Here is a 24,617-nt window from a genome sequence, read left to right on the forward strand (position 1 = left end):
CTTGGGAGGAGCTCCTGGCTCCTTTCTTTTACCAGTTCCATCTATGTGAAGATAACTCAAAGGTCCTGTTCGACCATGTCTGGCTTCACTTGGAAGCATGAATGAGATGTTTCCTCTAAGTTGACCCTCCTCTTTTTAGACTGTTCAAGTCCATTTAGTGGAGTCTCCATGTACTCCCTGAACAAGAGGACAGGTGACTCTCCACAGTTACAGGTCATTTTGAGAGAACTTCCATAGTCTCCTGGAACTTGGTCGACCTTGGAGGGCAAGGGGCAAAAACTGTTCTTTAAATCCCTCTGACCACATTCGTATAGGCCTTAAAGTATAGCTGCTAAACATCCAATAAGGTTAATTCTACCAGTCTGATACTTTTAATTATCACGTGCTATGTAGATAAGGCTTAGGTAAAGAACCAAATATTCTCAGATAAACATTGACTAGATTTATATTTTGTTCCTTAAACTAGTTGACTAAACTATGACCATAGAAATTTTAAGATTATGTGTATATTATTTTTGTTTATATGAGGAACATTTAAATGTTGAAGAAAATGCCACAATTTGATAGAAAATCAGGCCAAAGGCATGAACTAACAGTTTACACACATACAAATGTTGGTATAGACTTTAAAAATATGGGGAAGATGTCAACTTTCACTTAGTGTACTATAAAGGTTTATTAGAACCACCCTGAGACACCATCTAGTCTATCTCTGCTTGCCAACATGTCAAAAGGTTGACAATGAATTCTGCAAGCACTGACTATAGGGAAAGGAGCTCCTCCTTATCACCTGTGGGAGTGAAAATGCTCCGACCTCTGTGGAGAGAATTTGGAAATATATAGCACAATTACTATATATCTACTCGACTTAACTCCAGGAATTTTCTCTGCAAGTACACTTCCACAAAACAACACACATTATTTGTCATAGCAAAAATGTTAGAAATAACTTAGATTTCCTTAGAATTCTAATGGGGTAAACTATGATGCATTCCCACAGGGAGGAACCACAGAGTTGAAAAAGATTGGTGAGTATTTCTTTGATGTATTAAGTGAAAACAATGAAAGTAATAAAGATTGGGCACAATATTATATATATATTAAAATATTTTATTATTTTTATTTTATGTGTGTGAGTGTGTTGCCTGCATGTATGTGAGTCCACCCATGTCATGCAGTGCTGCAGAGGTCAGAAGAGGGCTTCAGATTCCTCTGGAACTGGAGTTAATGACAGTTCATGGTCGCCATGTGGGTGCTGGGAATCGAACCTGGGTCCTCTGCAAGAGCAGTCAGTGCTCTTAACCACTGAGCCATCTCTCCAGCCCCACAATATTGTATTTTGTATGTAATTAAAAGACACACAGGATGGGATGGAGAGATGGCTCATTAAAAGCACTGGCTGCTCTTGCAGAGGACCTAGGTTCGATTCCAGCACCACATGGCAGCTAACAACCATCCATAACTCCAGTTCCAGGGAATCTGATGGCATTGCATGACATGGGTGCACTTACATACATGCAGGTAATACACTCATACACATAAAATAATAATAATAATAGTAATAGTAATAATAATAGCCACCCAGGAAGAATAAACTAAAAACTTGAAAATGTCATTATGAAACCAGTTTCTTTGTGTGATAAATATGTGCTAATAAAATATTTAAGGAAATAAAGCAAAAACTAATAAAACTGATTGCATAGTGCCAGGCCTGTTTACATAAGCCTTTAATGCCAGCAATTGGGATGCATAGACAGACAAATCTCTATGAGATCAAGGTCAGTCTTGTTTACATAGCATGTTTTAGGCTAGCTGGGGCTGCAGGGAGATAAAAAAAAAAAGGTTATATATAAGTAATTTGTAGGAACTGAGCTGGTAGTGAATGCGGGCAGGAGGAAGACTACATAGTAAGTAGACCCTTTCAATATTCAGTTCTGACTTTTGAATCACACAAATTTTCCATATTTGAAATAACATATTTTAAAAGATTCAAAAAAGAAAAACATAAAGCTAAATGCAAATAGAAAGAAGGAATTAATTGCACATGAAATTAATTATGGGTGGACCTACACAGGAGGGAAAAAAAGAACTAAGTGACTTTGATGATAAGTCACTAAGTGACTATTCTGGCTATCTGCCTTTCACGGGCTGTAGTCTAAGAGCAGACAAAGAAGCCCTGAGCTATTTTTAGGTTTATTCTGGAAATGACATTAGAGTAGTAACTGAAAGTGTTTGGGGTGCTTGTGAAATAGAGTGATTAAATTTATTGCTGCTGTTGGGAATCAAGATTCTCATTGTGGAGGGGAAATTCTAAATGTAGAATGGAAAGATGAAGAAGAGCTCTGAAACTGGATTTGAATCAGAAGCTTCTTTACCAATTTTTCTATGAACTGCATTTCCTAGTCTGTCCATTAACAGGGTCTATTAGCAACAAAATCCAGTATCAATGAGCAATGAGTGGCCAGAACTTGATTTCTGAATATTCTCCCCTAAAGGAAACCTTGTGGAATGGTTGATCTCAGGTCCAGGGTAGGAAAAGCACAAAGTGAGCCAGAAAGTAAGGACGTGTTCAAAGAGAAAGCCTACCAGACATCAACTTGACAGTAGTTCCACTAACCAGATTTGGGACAATGAGACGATGACATAAAAAATATTGTAAGTATAGAGGTGTAGATTAGTGGTGGAGTACTGGTCTAGCATATTATAGGCCCTGGGTTTGATCCCCAGCTCCCAATGTAGTAATAATGACAATAATGATGATAAAGAAAAATCAGTCATTATTGTATTATGGCAATGGACTATTAAAATATTCAAGTGGCCACTGGCAGGCTCATAAGGTTGATTTCCAAGATGGTTTATGTGGCCCTTCCACAATGCTGCCTTACAACATGGCAGCAGGTGTCCCCAAAGCCAGGGTGCAAGGGATACAACAGTGTTCTCCAAAGGAAAACCATGTCAGAAGTGATGACATTCTGTAAGTTTAAACATTTTTATTTATTATTTCACAATTCCATATATATATATATATATATATATGTACTTTAATCATACCCCCATTGTCCTCTGCTCTTATCCCCTCCCCCTTCTGCCAAACTCCTTCTTCCAAGCAAGTTCCCTTCCTACTTTCATGTCTTTGTAGGGAGCACTGCATGTAATCAAGGTTGCTTGCATGCACACAGGAAGGGGGATATTTACTTGAGCAAAGACAGCTTACCAGTGGCTATATCATTAAAGAATGGAATGTTCCCTCCTTCAGCAACCATTAACTTCCCATAGCAACTCAGGGAAGTTTGAGGCCTTATGAGCACCTCTCCTATCCATGATAGAACATTGATAGGTCCAGTTTTGTGCTGGTCATGTGCGGACAACCACAGTTACTGTGGGTTCATGGATTCAACAGCCATGTCATGTCCAGAAAAATAGCACTTCACAGTACTCCTTCCCATCCTTCAGTTCTTAACGTCTTTCTGCCCCCCTCTTTTGCAATTGTCCTGAGACTTGGAAGGGACAACATAGATGTCCTGTTTAGGGCTGACTACTCAACAGTCACTTATTCTCAGCACTTTGACCAATTTTGAGCCTCTGCAGTAATTGTTGCCCACTGCAAACAGAGCTTCTCTGACTAAGGTTGAGAGCAGGGTTACTCTCTTGATAAAAACATAGGTATTTAGAAGGCAGTTTGGCATGCCTATGTAACAAAGCAGAAGTAGTAGGTTTTCTCTCATCCCACCCCATCCCATATTTATGACTTCCCCAGCCATGGGCTTTTGACCAGGCTTGTAGTACCAGGCCTGAATTTCCTCCTCAAATCCAACTAGAAAGTGGTTGGTTACCCCCCATAACAATCATGCCACTATTGCACCAATGAGCCCATCTTGCCTGGTAGGCTCATGATGTAGCTGGCAGAAGTGTTCACAGCTGGGTAATTCCATCGATGACTTTTCACCCTCAGCAGTCTGCATAGCACTTTCTGGCACCATGAAATCTAGCCAGCAGAGAGGAAACTTTCAGCTTAGTTCCAGTTTGATTTCTCTATGTCCTGCAACCAAAGTGTGTGAAAGCTTCACAATAGGGTCTTATCATCTGGCTATGGTGGGCAACTAGGAGCAATGGTGATAGCTTATGTTGTTTGGGGCGGGGCCCTGAAGCCTCCCTGACCAGCTACTCATAAGAGGCTACCTTACAGCTAACACTAGGATTAGGTTACCATGGCTTCTAGGAGCAGCATTATCTACACATGCAGAATACCTCCATTTAAACTACTTTTTTCCTATCTTTAATTTAATTTATATTTTCATTAATTAAATTTTTTTAATTATTGGGGGGGGCTGTGTATATGCATGCTGAATCCAGAAGAATCCAATCCCCTGGAGCTAGAGTTACAGGCAGTTGTGAGCTGCCCAATATGGGTGCTAGGAACTAAAATCAGGTCCTCTGGAAAAGCAGTATGCAGTCTTAACTAATCAGCCAGTCCCAATATATTACATAGCCTTATTGCAGGAATAGCTATGTTGTTATTTTTCATCAGTTTAAGAAAATGCTTCCTTAATCAATGTTCTCCAAGCCCCTGGAAACATAGTAGCCACTGACTCCAGAGACATGTCTATCTTGGTCCATCAAAGCCCACTGCTAGGGAAGTTAGGAAATTCTTTTTTCCTTGCCTTGTTAGTGAACCTCTGGATATATGCAGTGGTCACTCCAGGGATGACCAAGCACATGCCCCTTGATGATGGCAAGGCAATGGAGAACCTCAAAACCACAATCTCTACACAGTGAACAACATCCCCAAGCTTATCCTTTGGCTTCTCAAAGGCTTAGTCTCCGTTCCCAGTTATTAAATTAACTTACAAAATAGTAGGTTCCATATGGCTTTTTCATACACCCTTAGTTTCAGTTAACCTTCTCTTCCACCTCTCATCCCTCCCAGCCCTCTACTCCCATCAGCACTTAAACCTTTATATCCCTCAGTATTCTGTTCATCTACTTTCAAATCTCATGTGCTATATTATGTCCTCCCTTAAGGCCTCAACCCCCTTCCTCATGAACACTTTCTAGCTTCCTAGCCTCTTCAAGTTAAACATGAAAATGTAAAAATTTGAAACTAGGATCAAGATATGAGAAACAACACACAGCATTTTTCTTTCTGGGTCTGGAATGCCTCACTTGGTATATTTTTCAGTTCCATCTATTTTCCTGCAAATTTCATAATTTCATTTTTTTAACAGCTGAGTAAAATTCCATTGTGTGTATGTGCCATGTTTTCACTATTCATTCATCAGCTGATGGACATCTAGGCTGATTCCAGTCCCTAGCTATTGTGAATAAAGCAGCAATGAACAACATTTCATAACTTTTGAGCTATTCTACTCTTTGGAAACAAATCACTAAGTCCACACCACACTCAAAGGAAGGACACTAAGGACATATATTCCAGGAGTTCAGGGCCACTGAAGGTATCACCCACTATAGAATAGACTGGCGTTATGTGCCTCCCATATGACAGCCCTAGAAAATATTGTCACCTCTATAGTATTGTGGGGGACAAGTGAAAGAGAAAAGAAACAGATGTAAAATGAAGTCTATAAGAAAACTAGCCCAAGCCAGGTGTAGTGGCACATGCCTTTAATCCATCACTCAGGAGGCAGAGGCAGGCAGATCTCTCTATGTGGTGAGCTCCAGGCCAGTCAAGAATACCTGGTGAGATCCTACCTCAAAAAGAAAAGAACAATGGGGCTAGAGAGATGGCTCAGTTGTTTAAAACACTGGCTGCTCTTTCAGAAGACCTGGGTTTGGTTCTCAACACTCACATGGTGGCTAACAACCAACCTTAACTCTAGTTCCAGAGGATCTGATGTCCTCTTCTGGCCTCCACAGGCATTGCATGCACATGATACACTTAATTATGTGCAGGCAAAACACTCATACACACAAGATAAAAATAATAAATAAAAGTTTTAAAACTTAAATGGTCAAATATTCAAGTTGAGGCTTTCAATTTTTACTTTCAGAGCACAATCACTTATTAATGAGTAAGACTATGGAAGAGTCATACTTAAACTCAAGGCAGCTATAGAAGTGTCATTCATTCTAAAACATTTAACAAACCATGGAATTATGAAGAAGAAAATTAAAAATCTATTAATCCAGCACCAATTGCTCTTATATATTTTGATGCCAATATTTACTTATTTAAACCTATTTTTATATATTGGTTCCCTGTTATCAGGTTTACTTTCTAGGTTTTCAATAAACCTTGATAAACAACAATCTAAAAATATTTTTTAATTTTGAATAAAAAAATTTCATGTTTAAACAAAAACCCAAACAAATAAAAACCACCCCCACCAACAAAACTAGCCTGAACTTTAAAAACATCAGTATCATGGAAAAGAAGTCAAGCTATTCTAGGCTACAAAAGATTCAAGAGACATTTTACTTCAATTATGTTTGCGATTCATAGTGGGATTCTGGAAGACCAGAAAAAGCTATAGTAAAAGACATACTTCAACCAATTAGGAAATTTGAGCATAGACTACTGTGATGGTTTGAATGAAAATGGCCCCTATAGGCTCCAAGTATTTGGACATTTTGTCCCCAGATGGTGGTGGTGTTTTGGGAGGTTTTAGAAGGTGTGGCTATCCTGGAGGAAGTGTTTCACTGGGGTTGGCTTAGAGAGTTCTTAAGCCTTGCTGGATCTCCAGTTGCTTGCTTGTTTCCTGTGCCTGATGGAAGATGTAGAGCTTAGCTTCCGCTCCTCCTCCAGCCTCCTCTGCTGCCATGCCTTCCTGCCATGATAGACTGTAATTCCCCTAGAACCATAAGCTCAAATAAACTCTTCCTTATATAAATTGCTTTGGTCAGTGTTTCTATCACAGCAACAGAAAAGTGACTAACACAGTAATTGGTACCAGAGAGTGGGCTGTTAGCTTTGAAGACCCTGACCATGTGGGGTTTTGAAAAAATGTTGAAGACTTTGAAAGGTTGGGCTAGAAAAGCAGTTGATTGCTGTGAGCAGAGCTTAGCGGGCCATTGTAGTAGCCTGCAAGAAAGTAGTGCTGAGAACAATGTAGCTCCAAAGGGAAATAAGGACTTAAGCAGCACTTGGGATATTTTGGCAAAGAGTCTGCCTAGAGCCTGCCCTCTACCAAAAAAGCTTTCCTGAGGCTAAGTTGAAAAGCAGTGGAAATTTCAAGACAACCTAATGTAGAAATGGTGGTGTGGCTATTAATGGTGAATATTATGCAGATCTACAGTGAAAAAGAGCAAATGGAGCAGAAAGAAATGCAGTTTGGATTGAAAACAAGAACTGGGGTGGGGGCGCTGGAGAGATGGCTCAGTGGTTAAGAACACTGGTTGTTCTTGCAGAGGACCTGGGTTCAAATCCCAGCACCCACATGGCAGCTAACAACTGTCTGTAACTCCAGTCTCAGGAGATCTGACAGCCTCTTCTGACTTCCAAGGGCATTGCGCAACACAGGTGCACTTACCTACATACAGGCAATACATGCATACACATAAAATAAAAATGATAAATAAAAAATTTTAAAAAAAAAGCACTAGGAAGATAAATTTTGGAGCCCTGGCCTGTGCTGGAGAGGATCCCTTTGATAAGGAGATTAAAGTGATTAAGGAGGGTCCTAGAGATTCAAACTTAAACAATGGAGAGAATACCTCCAGGGCAAGACCACGCCCAGTTAAGCCTCCAACTTGTGAAAGGAAAATGCTGCAGGGACCACTGAAGAGAAAAGCTTCTAAAATGGATAAAGCACGCTGGAGTCCTTCCCAAACTTGCAGTCAAACTTGGCAGTGTCATTCACCTGGTGCTGGCTTTAGAGGCATGAAAAATGCAAGAGTGAAGGGGTCATCAGTTCTTCCTCAGCAGTTTCAGAGAGCTGCGGAGGCCAGGCAGCATGCAGCAGGGATTCTTCTGCATAAAGAAGGCCCTTATGGGCCATTGTGTGAAGCTGTGAAGGTGAAGCCTATTTGGCAATGGAGACCTCAAGAAGACATTCGTGATGCCAGAGCTGTGAGGGATCTGCCAAGAAAACCTGCATACAGGGAGTGGTACCAGCCCAAGAGATGTATGTTGCACACAGCCAAGCTGGAGAGGCTAAGTCATCTAAGCCCTTTGGAAGTAAAGTTCCAGAAGTCAGACTTGGAGCTACTAGATTTGGTGTTTGTCCTGCTGGTTTTCGGTCTTGTTTTGGTCCAGTATTTCCTTACTATGCTTCTATTCCTCCCTTTTGAAATGGTAATATGTATTCAGTTCCACTGTGTATTGGGAGTATGTAATTTGTCTTTTGATTTTATATGGGGCTTTCAGTTAAGATAGTTCCCTGAGTCTCAGAAGAGACTTTGGACTGTGGACTTTTGAATAGTAATGAGATTGATAATGACTATTGACTTTTAAAGTTGGACTAAATGTATTTTGCATTTTATATGGTCATGAGCCTATGGAGGCCAGGGGGTGGAATGTGATGGTTTGAATGAAAATGTCCCCTATAGACTCCCAAGTATTTGGACATTTTGTCCCCAGAGGTGGTGCCGTTTTGGGAGGTTTCAGAAGGTGTGGCTATCCTGGAGGAAGCATGTCACTGGGTCTGGGCTAGGAGAGTTCTTAAGCCTTTCTGGATCTCTCCAGTTGCTCTCTTTTTTTCCTGTGCCTGATGGAAGATGTAGCGCTTAGCTTCCGCTCCTCCTCCAGCCACCTCTGCCATGCCTCCCTGCCGTGATAGAATGCAATTTCCCTGCAACCATAAGCTCAAATAAACTCTTCCTTATATAAATTGCTTTGGTCAGTGTTGCTATCTGCAATGGGGAAAGGATACAAATGTGAATCAAATCACTTCAGGGAACTCAGATCAAATGGAGGGATCCATGTGATCAATGCTGAAAGCTAAACTCTGGTTTTTATGGAGTGATGGCTTGCACCAGCTAGTGTCTGCCGGGGTGAATTTGGTGGCCTGTACAGGTGGCAAATGAGAATGCCCTGCTGTGAGGATGCTCCAGGTCAGAGGAACTGGGTAGCTTAGGCATCCAGTGGCTAGACTCTGGAGAAGAGAGCTTGGCAGAGTTGGCAGGCCCATGTCAGGGGATGGGCCCACCAGACAAGCAGTGTCAGGCCTATTCAGGCAATGGGATGCCTTGCAAGAAGCCTTTCCAAAGATCCTTCAGTCCCCACACCGTAGGCCTTGATATTTGGTTAAGAAAAGTCAGTTGGCTATGTTATATCTGTTAAAAAGGAAAAGATAAAAAAACTTTCATTGATAGAGGGAAATTGTGGGTCTTAGCCTCCCCTTGTTCCCAAAAGGGGAAGAGAAGGCTAGGATGGGGGACCAGGATGACAATAGGAGCTGCAGAAAGTGAAGCTATCTGCCACCTGTTGTCACTACCTTTTCATCTCTGTCCCCCAAAGCACCTTAAAACCCCCACCCCTACCTAAATTGCAGAGACTACTGTATTTTTTTAGTTAATTATTTTAATTGTACAATTTTGTGGTGTACAGTGTGATAAGCCAAGTCATTAATGCAGTGGGCAATGTAATGAAGTCAGCTGAGGCACCACTTTCACCTCCTTCAGCTTCTTTTCTTGTGTTAGAGATGGAACCCAGGGCCTTGTGCTCACCAGGTTAGCGCTCTACCACTGAGCCACATCCTCAGCACCCCCAGGCAGTGGGTGGCAGGAACACTACAACTTACTCCTTCTTTCTATGTTTGGGTACCAGGTTATCCAGCCTCCTGCTACCCTGCCTCCCTCACATTACAGCATTACAGCTTTCTGAGTCACACATTCCTATAATGTGTCACTTTCTTTTTTACCATGACTACAAAGCACATTTGTGGTTAGATTTTTTTTTTAAGATTTATTTCTATTATTTTAAATTATGTGCACGTGAGTGTGTATGGACAGGGTATATGCTTGTGGATGTGCATGTAGTGCCCTCGGAGGCCAGAGGTGATAGATACCCCTAGAGCCTATGTGGGCAACCCCATGTGGGTGCTGAGAACTGAACTCTGGTCCTCTGCAAGGGCAGTACATGCTGTTAATCGCTGAGCCATTGCTCTAGCCCGGGGTTAGATTTCTTAAAGACCAAAGACAGAACCCCAAACACATACCACATGATCTAGATTTATCTTTCTGCTGCTCTGCTCCACCATGATTCCTGTGATGGCTAATCCTGGGTGTCAGCTTGACTGGCTCTGGGATTAACTGAATTGAGAGAGATCTTGATTGGATTATCTGAAGGTGGAAGACACACCCTAAATGTGGGTGTTACCTTCTGATGGCAGCCCAAATAAAAGGCCATGGCAGAGGAGACAGCCTAGCTTCTTGCTGCTTACCTTCTCTCTGTCTGGTGAGTTCGTCTTGCTTGCTGTAGACTGAAGACTAGCTGATCTTTGGAATTTGTCAGACCTTCAGCGTCAGCCTGGTGGACTGAACAACTACGGATTCTCAGCCTCTCCAGTGTGGTGCAGCCATTGTTGGACTACTTGGACTCTATCCTGTGAGCTAAGCTGATAAATCTCTATACATATATATTCATCCTACTGGTTCTGTTTCTTTGGAGAACCCTGACTAATACAATCCTCCTGCTGTCTCCTCCTCATTTCTAGAAAATAAGAAAAGGAAAGAGAGAGCATTGCGATGGTCTCCTTGAGGACCTCAGGCCTGTGCCAGTCCTGGACTGAGCTCTCCGTGCTCCCTGTCCCCAGGAACGTGGCAGGCCATGAGGACTTTGACCTGGATGTGGGACCCAGCCTCCCAGGCCAGGGATCCTCAGCCCACCGGCTACACGAAGAAGCCTCTTTCCTCTCTCCAAATCATTTTTCGAAGAACAAAAACTATGTACAAATGAATATTTCCATCTTTATTTCAAATTCTAGGTTTCAGCGGCAATATTAATGCTACTCCACAGTGTAATTTACTTGTAATAATATATCATTATTTCTATTTTACAGTTCTCTTCTTAAAGTAGTAAAGCAAATGTTTAAAACAGCACAAATCCGCAGCCCCACAATTCCCCATTCAGGCTCAGAATCTGCTCTCTCCTTTCAGAATTGCACATAATTGAAAACAATGCAAACCCCCGATGTGCTAAATGCCGTAGTCATTAAAGCGCTTTTTTTTAAAAAAAAACTTTGGAATAAAAAATCCTTCTTGTGGTTGTGGTTATTAACTTATTTATTTATTTATAGAAACCCCAAACAGTCTTGCTTCCTGTTCCCAGACTGACATCTGCTGGGGACCACAGGCTGGCTGGCTTGGGAGGCAGGCCCACAGCCTGCTGCCACTCGGTGCCCGGGGCTGTGCAGTGCCGCCTGACCGAGGCCAGCGCTCTCCCTCCTGCCGCAACCTGGGTTCAGGAACTGCCCGGAGGACCCCAGTTCCCCTCGCGCTTCTAGCAGCGGAAGGAAACCCCAGAGTGACACTGACTTGGCACAAGATCCGCTGGTCGTGGCTAATGCACAGGAGAGCATTAGATACAACCAGGCGTCGGCAGGATGAGCGGCACCTTGTGACCCCGGGTGACCTGCTGTGGTGCCACCAGGCCTGAGGGCGCAGTTTCCCGCTTCTCCACTGTTGTCCTCGTGCATCGCTCACGTTTTTGTACTAGTTCTTCAGCTTTGGGGACTCCCTGTTTGGCTGTGCGCATCTGGTCCTGTAAGCGAGGGTCTAGGTCCGTCATCGAAAAAACCCCAGTTCCACTCTCTTCACAGTTTACAATCTGAAGCCAAGCTTCCTTTTTCCTAGCTGAATGAGGTCAAAGAGGGCCCCTGCGCTATTTTCCAATTTATTGGCAGCCTGGCTCCTCCCACGCACGCCTGTCCTCTCTTGCCCCCTACGTGACAGTGACCGCTTGGAGGGTCTGCGATGTGGAAACCTCCTTTTCCCTTGCCACACCCACACTTCAGTGGGTCTGAATTCCTCTCGCTCTGCATCTTTCTGTCACCCAATCTGTCCCCTCATCTCCATCAGCTGACCAGGCTGACCACCAGTCTTTATCTCCCATCTCTGATCTCTTATCTCTCTGACCCAAAAGCTCATCTTCCTCCCCTCAAAACTATTTTGAAAGCGCTCCCCCGCCTCCCCCCCCTCCAGTCCACTTAAAAACCTTTAATGGAACCTTAGTTCCACAGAGAAAGCCCAGTCCCTTGGCCTGATGTTCCAACACACCACCCCCCACCTGCCCATTCCAGATTCCCAAAGCTTTGGAGCCTGTGGTGGGGGCCAGGAAATCCATAGAATAATTTCAAACTGAATGAGAACTGAAAATGGAATTAACTGAGCACAAATGTCATTCTGAGATGCAGAAGGTCTGGCTTGATGCTGGTTGTCTTTGGTTTTTTTTCCTTCAATTTTTACTTTTAGAATAGTTTTAAACTTACAGAAAAGGTCAAGAACATTACATATACCCTACAACCACTCACCCCCTTCCCTCCCTCCCTCCTCTCCCAGTTTCCACAGCTTTGAGCCCTCCCTGAGGCCTGTGAGACTTCCTGGCAGCTCAGAGTGGGAATCAGTAGTGTGGCCACAGCAGGGAGGGCCAGCTGGACTCTAAGAAGTTTGCTCTGATCACAATGAATGAGTTTTCTCTTACTTTCTAGTTCCAGCAAGTGATACTACACACATGTAAAATCCAGAGCCTAAGAAGAAAAGGGTTTGTGTAAGTTGGAGACAAACTATATATAGTCATTACCCCATCTGGCATAAATATTCATACCTGTCTCTGAGAATAGACATTGATTCTCTTGCCCTGTGGGAGTGTTCACTAACATGGGGTATTTGTACTTTATCATTTGCCTAAATCAGAAAAAGTCTGCATTCAACTCCATCTCTGGTACTGTGAGCTTTCCACTTAATGGTTGTGCTAGAAAGTTTCTTTTAAGAATAAATTTCAGCTGGGTGGGATGACACACTACTTTAATCCCAGCACTCAGGAGGCAGGGGCAAGTGGATCTCTGTGAATTTAAGGCCAGCCTGGTCTACATAGTGAGTTCCAGGCCAGCTGGGGCTACAGGGAGACACTGTCTCAAAAAAGACAGAAAAAAAAATAAGTAAAAAGAATAAGCCATTTAAAAACAGTAAGCACATTGTAAGTGCAAATGACCTGGTTTTTAGTTTCTCTCACTTTTTTCTTCCATCCTTCAAAGGCTCTTCATTGCCGTGGGGATCCCGTTAGAACTCAGCTGGTGCTCCCCTGTGCTTAGCCCTTTACCGCCACTCCAGTCAGAACTTAGTCCCATCCACAACAAGCTTGCTCTTGCTGGAGGCACTTATACATTCTGCCCTAGCTTCTTGAAAGGCTTTCTCTCTGTTCTTCCCCTGGCATTGCTAGCCCATCTTCCAGTCTCTGCTCAGATGTCACCCCTTCCAGGAAGCCCTCTCATGTGTGGTCTCATCTATAGAACACAGTACTGGGAGTAAGGAAGAAGTTGGGTTTGGAGTCACTTAATTGTACTAGTGAAACTTAATCCATGGGCTTAGTAATGATAGCCACTAGTTATTGAATTAATAAACTATCCTAATCCTCACAGGAAGCCTGAGTGGTAGAAAGTATTAAGAACCCCATTTTACAGATGAAGAAACCAAGACCCAGGGATGTTAAGTTCCCTTTTCCAGGCCACAGCAGGCAGGAACAGTCAGGATTTCTCCAACCTTTCCTTTTGCTCTCCACTACAGAACAGTAAGGGCAGTACATCTGTCACAGGACTGCCAGGAGAATAAAGAGACAGCTGGTTAAGGCTTCTTCAGAGTGCCAAGCCTTGATGCAGGCTCCACCAGGCCCAGCCACACTAGTCGGGGGGCCACTTACTGATCTGCTTTGCAGGGATCTCAGCCAAGGAGCATGGAAGAGGCTGTTTGTTCTCTGCTTCTCTACTTTCTCATCTCTCCTCTGGACTCTCCCTGTCTGGCCTAGCCAGGTGAGGCCTACCTGTTGTGCTTTAGACTACAATCAGGATTTATGGGTTGGCCCTCTCCTTTGGAGCTCAGAAGAAAAGAAAATGTGCCCAATTCACATTTGTCTTTCATCTAGCACTTTGCACATGGGCTGAACCAAGAGAGCTTGGTGAAGATGAGACAAATAAGTGATGAGATGGATGGATGGATGGATGGATGGATGGATGGATGGATGGATGGATGGATGTGGGACACTCACAAGGAATGGACACATTTTTGTCCTTAGAAATTTCTAATTCATTTCACATGTCATGATGGAAGGAGAGGGAAAACTAACATTTTCCAGATAACACTCTTCTAACCAGATGTTCAGACTGAACAAAAAAGGAAAGAATAGCCCTTCTCACTGCTTTGCATTCTGTCTGCATTTCCAGTAGAATAAAATGGCAGTCACATTCAACCCTTATGATCTTCACTTGAGATTCAGAAGCCGGAAATGGATAACTCATGATAAAGTTAAAACATTAACTGGAATGGAATAAATGTGATCTACTAAGATGCAGAAGTGATTCAGAGTCCAGGGAACAGCAGTGGCAGGAGGGCAGGTGGTAAAGGTGCCAGGCCACACAATCTAGCTATGACAACTGCCACCTGTTGGCACTAGGAAAGGCGGTCCTTAGGGAAAAATTACAAAGGTGACCGAATAGTGATCCAAAACTGCAGGGTCTATGCAGCTGTCCTCCATAGCTGGAGTTCTACATCCGAAAATCCAGCTGGCTACAGATGGAGGATATTCAGAGAAGAAACTACTTCTACATTTGCACACAGACAGGTTTTCCCCATTGTTTATACCCTACACAACACAGTATGACAATCGTTTATATAGTGGTCACAATCTAGAGATGATTTAAAGTACACTTAAAGAGAAGCTCAGGGTATATGTGAACCACGTCTTTATCCGAGGGTCTGAGCACACATGGATTCTGGAACCAACCCCAGCAGATACAGGCGGACTGGATTTCAGAGTCTGCAACTGTGTGACATGTTGCCAACATTCAGTTCATCAGATTATTGCTTCTTATCTTTCCCCACTCTTTTAAATTCAGCAGTAGAAGGATAACATATTCATTCATGAATGCACTTTTTAAAGGTGGAGATGGCTAAGTATGAAACAAGAGGATTTTTTTCTGTCAGAGGGAGGTACAGACCAGCCTGTGAGTCTGGGGACAGAACTCTCAGGCACTACCATTTAAATTATAAGCTATTTATTTGTCTCCTTATTTACAATTAGCACCTGGTAATTTGCTGATCTTAGGGAGGGCTTTAGGATCTGTTACCATGGTTACCAGCAATGTAAATGCTACACTATATAAAAGAAACAATTTAGAAGTGGCTAGCTATTAAGTTGTGCTTATTTAACTGGTTTGGGATTTATTCTATTCTGATGGAGTCTTTGCATTCTTTTCTCACTTCCAAGTCCATGCATTAAGTTTCTGATGGGATCTAAGACGCTTTCAGAGCCTTATACTCTCACAGTGGGAAGCAGAATCTTTTTCAAAAGAGCCATCCTCCCCACAGAAAGTGGTACCTTGTAGAAAACAAGTGCATTGGGTGGAAAGAGATGCAATCTCATTTAAAAAGTGTTCAAAAACCCACCAAGAATATCAACCTCTCTTTCCACAAGCCTTCAGTACCCAGTAACTCTAGACCTAAAGGTTTCCATGCACTTTGCCCTGTCTTTTTGCACCCATCCTCTGGTAGGGCAGACAGAAATCTGCAGATGAGAGGGCCTTCCACTGTCCTCCCTTATGTCACCAGACTATGGGCAATAAGGTCATTCTGGGCCACCCCTTGGCATCCAGCTAGCTTTTCAATAGGCCATAAGAAGCTACTTGAAGAATTTCCAGGAGACCATGATTCAAAAACTGTCCCAAAGTGGCCTCCATGATGGAGCCAAAGGTATTTTCAGATTCTACCCTCCACGTCATCTCGCTAGTTCTCATCTTTCTCTCCATTCAAGATGAGGCATAGTGTTCACTACCCGGGAAGGCCTCTTCTAGGACAGGAAACAAAACAACCCCTACTCCTGGCTTTTGTCACCCAAAAACCCAAGGCCTCAAGAGAATCCAGAGAGCTTCACCCCAGCTTGGAAAAATATTTTGAAGAGGAGAAGAAAAGGGAAAGGACAAATGAAAGGTGGGGGTTGAAGGGAAAGGAAGGCAGGAGCAGGGGGTGCAGTGTGTGGTCTGTGGTTCAGCAGAGCCCCAGGCTAGCTTTCCAGCCAAATGCCAGGGAGACTGGGAGACAACTGGTCATAAAAGCCACCTAGACCAGGAGTGCTCACAGAAGTCAGGCCAGATGGGGGAGAGAGGAGGCAACAGGAGGTAGATGCCTGGTTCTGGAGAAAGTCCATTCCATTGACAGCAGCAGGGGCCTTTGACTTGTCTGTCTCCCAGGAAGCAAGCCAAGGCCTCAGACCTGGTAGGCCCATACAAACAGGGATTTGAGGGCATCTGAGCAATGCCCGTGTACCCATAGTGAGAACCACCTAGAACTTTGATACAACCCTGGGGTGAGTGAGAGAATTCCAGAAAGCAGGGAGCTTTGTGGTGCTTTCCCCATCTCTCTGGAAGAAAGGCACTCGGAGTTAAAAATTAGATAAGTTTCTTGTACATTTGAAACCGTGGAATGAGATTTATACTCATGTCTTATGTTTGGGAAATGCTTATTTTACAAAGTTAGAGAGACTTCCTTATTGTAGTGTGGGGGACAGGCTTGAGCCTAGAGTTGAAGTCCTAATGACAGCCATATAGTAGGCCTGAGGCAATGGCCTGACTGCTGGAGCTATGAGGAGCCCCTTGTGATTATCGCTCCATTTGGCAAGTCGTAGGGCTGACCTTAGGGCTTGCCATGCCCTAGTCGCCACCCCTTGAAATTCCAGGTTGTGGTTTATCTACAGCTTGCAGCATGTGGGCATAACAACAGCCATGGTCACATGATTTACCAGAACCTGGGCTGCCCATATATGACATAGTTGTTGTATCCCTGTCTGATTGGTCCTGGAACCAGGGCTGCCCATATATGGTATAGTTGTTGCATCCTTTTCTGATTGGTCCAGGGACCCTATATAAGCTTGTAAATTCCTCAATGAAATAGATCTGCATCACTGAACCTGGTCTCCTGTGTCTGAATGCGGCTCCGCTGACACAGTCTCCTCACCAGCTGTGAAGGTGGACTGGACGGACGGCTGCATTGTAGAACTTCTTAGAAATTAGTATATGACAATATTACATTATGGATCTTCAAGAAAGGGATTCAGTAGATCATTGGTGTGCTGGTAAATGATTAATAACCAACTTGGGAATTAAATCAGGGACTAAAACCATTGATTTGAGGAATTACAATTTCCATGATGTAAACCTAAAGGTCATTCCAGTTTGAAAGTGCCCTCGGACTGGAGGAGAACTTTGTTATTCTATCATTCTCTGATCCCAATCCCAGTTCTGAGGTTTACAACAAGTGGGGGCGATACAGAGGCTTCGTCCTCAATAATAATTCAGTGAACTCACATTTAAAAGCCTTCCTGGAAGGTGCCTGCCAGTAACTAGACTTTAGACTTGTCCTCTAACACTTGGTGCCATCAGCTTCCTGACCTATTACAGTATTTCTACACAGGTATTTGTCTGTCCATTCTCTTTTTGAGACACAGTTTCATTTTGTAGCTGGAACTGGCCAAGAACTCCTTTCGTCTTGCAACAGCCATCAGGGTTGGCACTTCCAGGCTTTGATAGTTGATTTCTTTTTTTTGTTTTTCTTTTTTTGATATTTTTAAATTTTATGTGAATGAGTGTATTACTTGCATGTGTATAAGTGCACCCATGTCATGCAATGCCCAAGGAGATCAGAAGAAGGAATCGGATTCCCCCAGAACTGGAGTTATGGACAGTTTTTTTGTTTTGTTTTGTTTTGGTCTTTTTGAGACAGTCTCCCTGTAGCCCCAGCTGGCCTGAAACTCACTATATAGACTAGGCTGGCCTTGAAGTCACAGAGATCCACCTGCCTCTGCCTCCCGAGTGCTGGGATTAAAGGCATGTGCCACCACGCCTGACTGTTTTTTTTTTTTAAATAAATAATTTACTGAGAATTTCATGCATGCATATAAGGTGTTTTGATCAAATCCATGCCCACACCCTCCCCTCCAACTCCTCCCATATCGCCCCATCACTTTTTTCTGATAAATTCATGTACTCTTTCTTCTTCTTTTTCTAATGGGGCTTTTTGCTACTCTAACATTCCCCCCTCTGAAGAAGTAACCCTAAAATCTTTTAAGGATTAGATACAAGCTTCCAAATACTTTCAACACTTTTGTCCTTTGGAACAGAGTATGTTGCTAAGAGGCCCAAGGAGAATTTGACTTTTAGCCAAGAAACTGGCTACTTTTCTTTGGGGTCTTTTTACCCTAACTGCCTAGCCAATCCCTACCTCCTATTCTTATCACACCATCCTCTGCAGAGGTTACCCAAATTGCCAATAGGGAATCAGGATACAGACCGCTCTAGCTTTTTCCATGCTGAACAGAGACACAGGGTGAGGCAATTGGAGTACCCCTTTCAGTGGGTCTATCTAAAAGATTCCCAAATTGCATAACTCTTACCTCTAAGGGGAAAAGAAAGTCCTTGACTGGTGAATAGGAGATGTGAAGGAGAAGTAAAGGCAAGAGTAATTAGCATTACAAGTTCTAGACAGGGAACTAGAAAAAAGTCAGAACAGGGCAATTTTCAAATGTTCATATGAGTCCATTGGAATTTCTTGACAAGGGCTTCCAAAAGCATCCCTCTATTGGGTTCCTTCTCATTTTTCTTTTGTCTTCCAAGGCTGAACTCTAGAGTGATGGATTCAGGATTTGCCTTCAGATATTTTGATAGCTGTTGGAGTGGTTAGAACAGTGCCAGTTCCCTCTCAAAGACTTCTAGATAGGGGGAGAAAACAAATTTATCCATCATTTTAGAACAATAGCGGATTGTCTCCCTTAGCTACAGACGGCCACTACAGTATTGCAGACCAAGATTTGAAGTCTTACATCTGAGCAGCACTTTCTGATTAGGAACAAAATCATCAATGAGAATTAATTGTGTAACTTTTTATAGGGACTTAAGCCTGATGTCTGGGAAGTATAATGGCTTGAACTCTTAAAGAAACATACTGATGACTTTACTCTTTGGTTATACTTTCCTTTTAGGTGTTTAAGACCATACAGTTGGCCCAAATAAATCAATTTATTTTTACACTTAAGGTCATTTGAGGATCTGTTCCTCAGGGGTGACATGGGCTTGGGAGGAGCTCCTGGCTCCTTTCTTTTACCAGTTCCATCTATGTGAAGATAAGTCAAAGGTCCTGCTCAACCATGTCTGGCTTCACTTGGAAGCATAGATGAGATGTTTCCTCTGAGTTGACCCTCCTCTTTGTAGACTGGACACTGGTTCAAGTCCATCTCATGGGGTCTCCATGTCCTCCCTAGAGGACAAGTGACTCACCACATTTACTGGACATTTTGAGAGATGTTCCATAGTCCTCTGGGACTTAGTTGACCTTGGAGGGCAAGGGGCAAAAACTGTCCTTTAAGTCCCTCTGACCACATTAGTATAGGCCTCAAACTATGGCTGTTAAGCATCCAATAAGGTTAGTTCCACCAGTCAGGTACTTTTACTTATCATGTGATATGTAGATAAGGCTTGGGTGAAAAAACAAATATTTTCAGCTAAAACTTGACTAGATACATATTTTGTTCCTTAAACTAGTTGACTATTGTGCTGGATAGCTTTAGTGTCAACTTGACACACCTGGGTTGAGGGAGCCTCAATTGGGGAATTGCCTCTATTGGACTGGCTTGTGGCCATGTCTGCTGGTGCCAGCCAGCCAAGACGGACAGTACCTGAAAGGGGGAGTGAGGATTGAAAGAAAAAAACAAGAGACAGAGAAAAGATACTTGGGAGGACTGTCAGTAGAGACTGCAGCCCTGGTTTATTTTAGCCCCACCTTTTTATACAGTAGAACATCAGACAGCCACCGTCTGCTTAGCTCAATTAGCTTCAACAGCTGTTTTTCCCACCTGTATCTGAGGGTCAAGGAGCGGTCAAATACTTGTTGTGAACTCCACCATATAAACACATTCCTCCTGACTTGGCAGATTAGGTACTGGTGTGCAAAACACAAACTAAGTAAACAAGCAAGGCTGCCACAGCTCAGTGTACATAATGGTTGGGCTTATATCAATAGCTCCCAACACATGTCTGAGGGGCATCTTCATGATGAGTGATGTGGGAGGGCCCAGCCCACTGTGGGTGGTGCCACCTCTGGGCAGGTGGGCCTGTGTTGCATAAGAAAACAGGCTGAGCAGGGTCCAAGGGAGCAAGCCAGTAAGCAGCGTTCCTCCACAGCCTGTGCTCCAGCTCCTGCCTCCAGGTTCCTGCCCTGAGTTCCTACCTTGGGCTCCCGGATGAACTGTGACCTGGGAGATATAAGATAAATAAACCTTTTCCTCCCCAAGTTTGTAGTGGTCAGAATATTTTTTCACAGCAATGAAGAAACAAAGCAGAACAGAAATTGGTACCAGAGAGTGGGATATTGCTGTGACAGACCTGACCTTGGTGTTTTGGGGAGGACTGTGGAAGTGTTTGGAACTTTGGGCTGGAAAAGCCATTGCGTGTAGAGTTTGTTGCAGTGGAGCTTGGAACAGTTATGCTGAAAGAGTTGTAGACGATGGAGGCCTGGCTTGTGAAGCTTCAAAGGGAAGTGGAGACTATCAGGGCTGTTTGTATGAGATTTTGTATTGAGAATCTGTGAGCTCTGGTTGGCTGGGGCTGAAGAATAAGCTGTGATTAAGAAGAGACCAGAACCTGAAGCAAACCTTTGCTTTGATGCTGGTTAGCTGGGGCTGAAAAATCAGCTGTAAGTAACAAGAGACCAGCATCACTGTGGTGAAGTCTTCTGGGAGGTATTTCCTCAGGGTCAGCTCACAGAGGGGACCCAAGCCTCTATCTCAAGCTGGAAGCAGGACTTGGTAATGTGTAAGAGTCTCCTGCATGGTTCTAGTGTTGAAAGCGTGAAGGGGTCACAGAGAGCAGCTGAGGCTTGGCACTCTGAGAGGCCAGGAAAGGCCATAGGTGAAAATGCAGCTTCAGGATTGAAGACCTGAAGACCCCAGGATTGAAGGGGTCATGGAGAGAATCTGAGGCTTTGCACCCCAAGAGGCAAGAAGAGGCCATTGGTGAAGGTGTAGCCTCAGTTTCAGTGGAGAACCCAGCTTTTTGGAGATGCTAGGAGCATGGGACGACCACCAAGGACAGCAGTAGCTGTGGAATGGAGCTGGCCTGTGTCTGCCAGATGAGCCGAGTGTGCTGTGGACTGCAGAGTCAGAGCAATGGCACTGCCAGAACCCTATGGAGCCCAGAGGATCGTGAGTGAATCCCAGATGTCCAGCCTTGAGCTACTTTGCTGGACTTTGGTTTTGCTTAGGTGTGCTTGATTCTTTCCTTTGAAATAAGACAGTACTTGTTTTGGATTTTACAGAAGCCCACCCACAGTTAAGAGACTTTTAAAAGAGACTATGGACTTTTAAGTGTTTGGATTTTTTAAGGACTGTGGGGTTTTTAAGGTTGCACTGTCTTAAGTTGTAATATTAACATCATATCTTGGGGACAAAAATTGGAAAGTTTATGGTTTAATAATGATGTTTGTGTGTCAAGTTGACGAGGGATCAATTGTGCTGGATTGCTTTAGTGTCAAGGTGACACACTTGGGTTGAGGGAGCCTCAATCGGGGAATTTCCTCTATTGGACTGGCCTGTGGCCATGTCTGAAGGGCATCTTCATGATGAGTGATGTGGGAGGGCCCAGCCCACTGTGGGTAGTGTCATCCCTGGGCAGGTGGGCCTGTGTTGCATAAGAAAGCAGGCTGAGCAGGGGCCAGGGGAGCAAGCCAGTAAGCAGTGTTCCTCCATGGCCTGTGCTCCAGCTCCTGCCTCCAGGTTCCTGCCCTGAGTTCCTGTGGTCACCGCCAGTGGCAGCTGCTCCTCTGTTCTCGTGGGTGCCGCTACTTCGTTCTCAAGGGTGTCAATGCTGCTCCTCCGCTTGCCCTGGCCTGAGGCAGCTCTTCTGCTTTCTCTGTGCTGCCTCCTGTCATTGCTGCTTCTGCCCAGTCCCGGACCCCAGGGCTGGTGAGGAGACTGTGTCAGCAGAGCTGCATTCAGATGTCATGCTTTCTCTTCCTAGCTTTCCCCAGACTGTGTACTTTAGCCCTCCCCAGATCCAGGAGGCCATGTACGATTAGGGTCAAATTACATTCAGTTGACTGGGAAGAGTGGCTGGATACTCCCTTGAGGATTCAATGACCCTGCTTGGCCCTCCCTTAATGAATGAGCACAAGCATCAACAAGCCCAATTCTGACAATGTTTAGCGATCAGGCTCAGCTGAAGTCGTGATGATGGTAGTTATTTCATGCAGAAGGGACTGCTGTATAGCATGATCTTATTAAAAGGATCTGGAATTTAAAAGGATTTGGTGCTAGGATCTGCATATGAAGGAAAACATACGTTGTTTGTTTACCTGAGTCTGTGTTACTTCACTTAGTATAACAGTTTCTAGATCCATCCATTTACCTGCAAATTTCATGATTTCATCTTTACTGCTGAGTAGAACTCCATTGTGTAAATATACCACATTTTTGTTAACCACTCATCAGTTGAGGGACACTTAGGTTGCTTCCCTCTGTTAGCTATTGTGAAAAGAGCAGCAACAAACATGGTTGTACAAGTGTCTCTACAATAAGATGAATCCTTTGGGTATATGCCAAGGAGTGGTAAAATTGGGTCATATGGTAGGTTCATTTTTAGTTTTTTAGGAGTTCTCCACACTGTTTTCCATAGGGGTTGCATTAATTTGTAATCCCACCAGCAGTGAATGAGCATTCCCCGTTCTCCACAACCTCACCGGTATTTGGTATCATTTGTTCTCTTGATCCTAGCCAGTCTGATTGGGGTAAGGTGATACCTTAGGGTGGTTTTAATTTGCATTTCCCTAATTGCTAATGCTGTGAACACTTTTTGAGATGTTTCTTAGCCATCTTTGTTTCTTCCTTTGAGAACTCTCTGTTTAGATTTTTAGCCCATCTTTTCATTGGGTCACTTGTTTTCTTGATTCTTTGTTGTTTGAGGCCAGCCTGGTCTATATAGCAAGTTCCAAGCCAGCTGGGGCTACAGGGAGCCCCTGCCTCAAAAAGACCCATTCTGTGGGTTTTCTCTTCACTTTTTTGATTGTTTCTTTTTAGTTTAATGAGGTCCCACTTGTTGATTGCTGACCTTAATTCCTGAGCAACTGTTGTCTGATTTAGAAAATTCTTTCCTACACCTATATCTTGTAAGTTACTGCCAATATTTTCTTCTAATAGTTTCAGGGTTTCCAGTTTCACATTGAGGTCTTTGATCCATTTGGAGTTGACTTTTGCGCAAGGCAAAAGATAAGGATCTAGTTTCATTCTCCTACAGGTGGAGGTCCAGTTTTGCCAGAACCATTTGTAGAAGATGCTATATTTCCTCCATTGTGTGTTCTTGGCACCTTTATCAAATATCAGGTAGCTGGAATTGTATATACTAGAGTTTGGATCTTCAATGATGTTCCATGATCTATGTGTCTATTTTTGTGCCAGTACCATGCAGTTTTTACAACTATAGCTCTGTAGTATAGTTTGAGATCTGGTATAGTAATTCCCCCAGCATTGCTCTTTGTGCTCAGGGTTGCCTTGGCTATCCAGGATCTTTTGTGCTTCCGTATGAATTTAAGGATGCATTTTTCTTCTTTCTGTGAAGTATGTCATGGGGATTTTGATTGGGATTACATTGAATCTATATATTGCTTTTGGTAGGATGGTCATTTTAACAATATTCTTCCAATCCATGAAGATGGGAGGCCCTTCCATCTCCTGGTGTCTTCCTCAATCTCTTTCTTTAATTTTTTGCAGGAATTGTGAATGGGAGCATTTCCCTGTATTTGTTCTTCAGTTTCTTGTTATTGGTATATAGAAAAGCTACTGATTTTTGTAGATTGACTTTTATAACCTGCCACTATACTGAAAGTGTTGATCAGTTCTAGGAGTTTTCTAGTGGAACTTTTGGGATCTCTTAGGTATAGTATCATATCACCTGCAAAAATACATAGGTTGACCTCTTCCAATTAGTACTCCTTTAATTTCCTTCTCCTGTCTTATTGCTCTAGTTAGAGTTTCAAGCACTATGTTGAAAAGGAGTGGAGATAGTGGATATCCTTGTCTGGTTCCTGATTTTTAAGGGGAATGCTTCCAGTTTTTCTCCATTTAGAATGATGTTGGCTGTGGGTTTGTTGTATATGGCTTTAATTATGTTGAGGTGTGTTCCCTCCAGTCCAATCCCCTCTAGGACTTTGAACATAAATGCCTGATGAATTTTATCAAATGTCTTTTCTGCATCTATTGAGATGACAATGTGGTGTCTGACTTTGAGACTTGCATATATTTAACTAGCCCTGCACCTTTGGGATAAAGCCTACTTGATCATGGTGAATGATCTTTTTGATGTGTGTCTGTATGTGGTTTGCAAGTATTTTGTTGAGAATTTTTGCATCTATGTTCATTAAGGATATAGGTCTATAATTTTCTTTTTTGGTTGTGTCTTTACCCATTTGGATAT

At 43.3% G+C, this 24,617-nt stretch overlaps 1 pseudogene; it reads right to left on the reverse strand.

Moving 5' to 3' along the window:
- Positions 1-4,545: 4,545 nt before the first annotated feature.
- On the reverse strand, positions 4,546-10,120 carry LOC103751808 (annotated as a pseudogene).
- Between the last annotated feature and the right edge of the window lie 14,497 nt (positions 10,121-24,617).

The sequence above is a fragment of the Nannospalax galili genome, unplaced genomic scaffold (assembly GCF_000622305.1).
Source record: "Nannospalax galili isolate Female #2095 unplaced genomic scaffold, S.galili_v1.0 scaffold346, whole genome shotgun sequence".
Lineage (NCBI taxonomy): Eukaryota > Metazoa > Chordata > Mammalia > Rodentia > Spalacidae > Nannospalax > Nannospalax galili.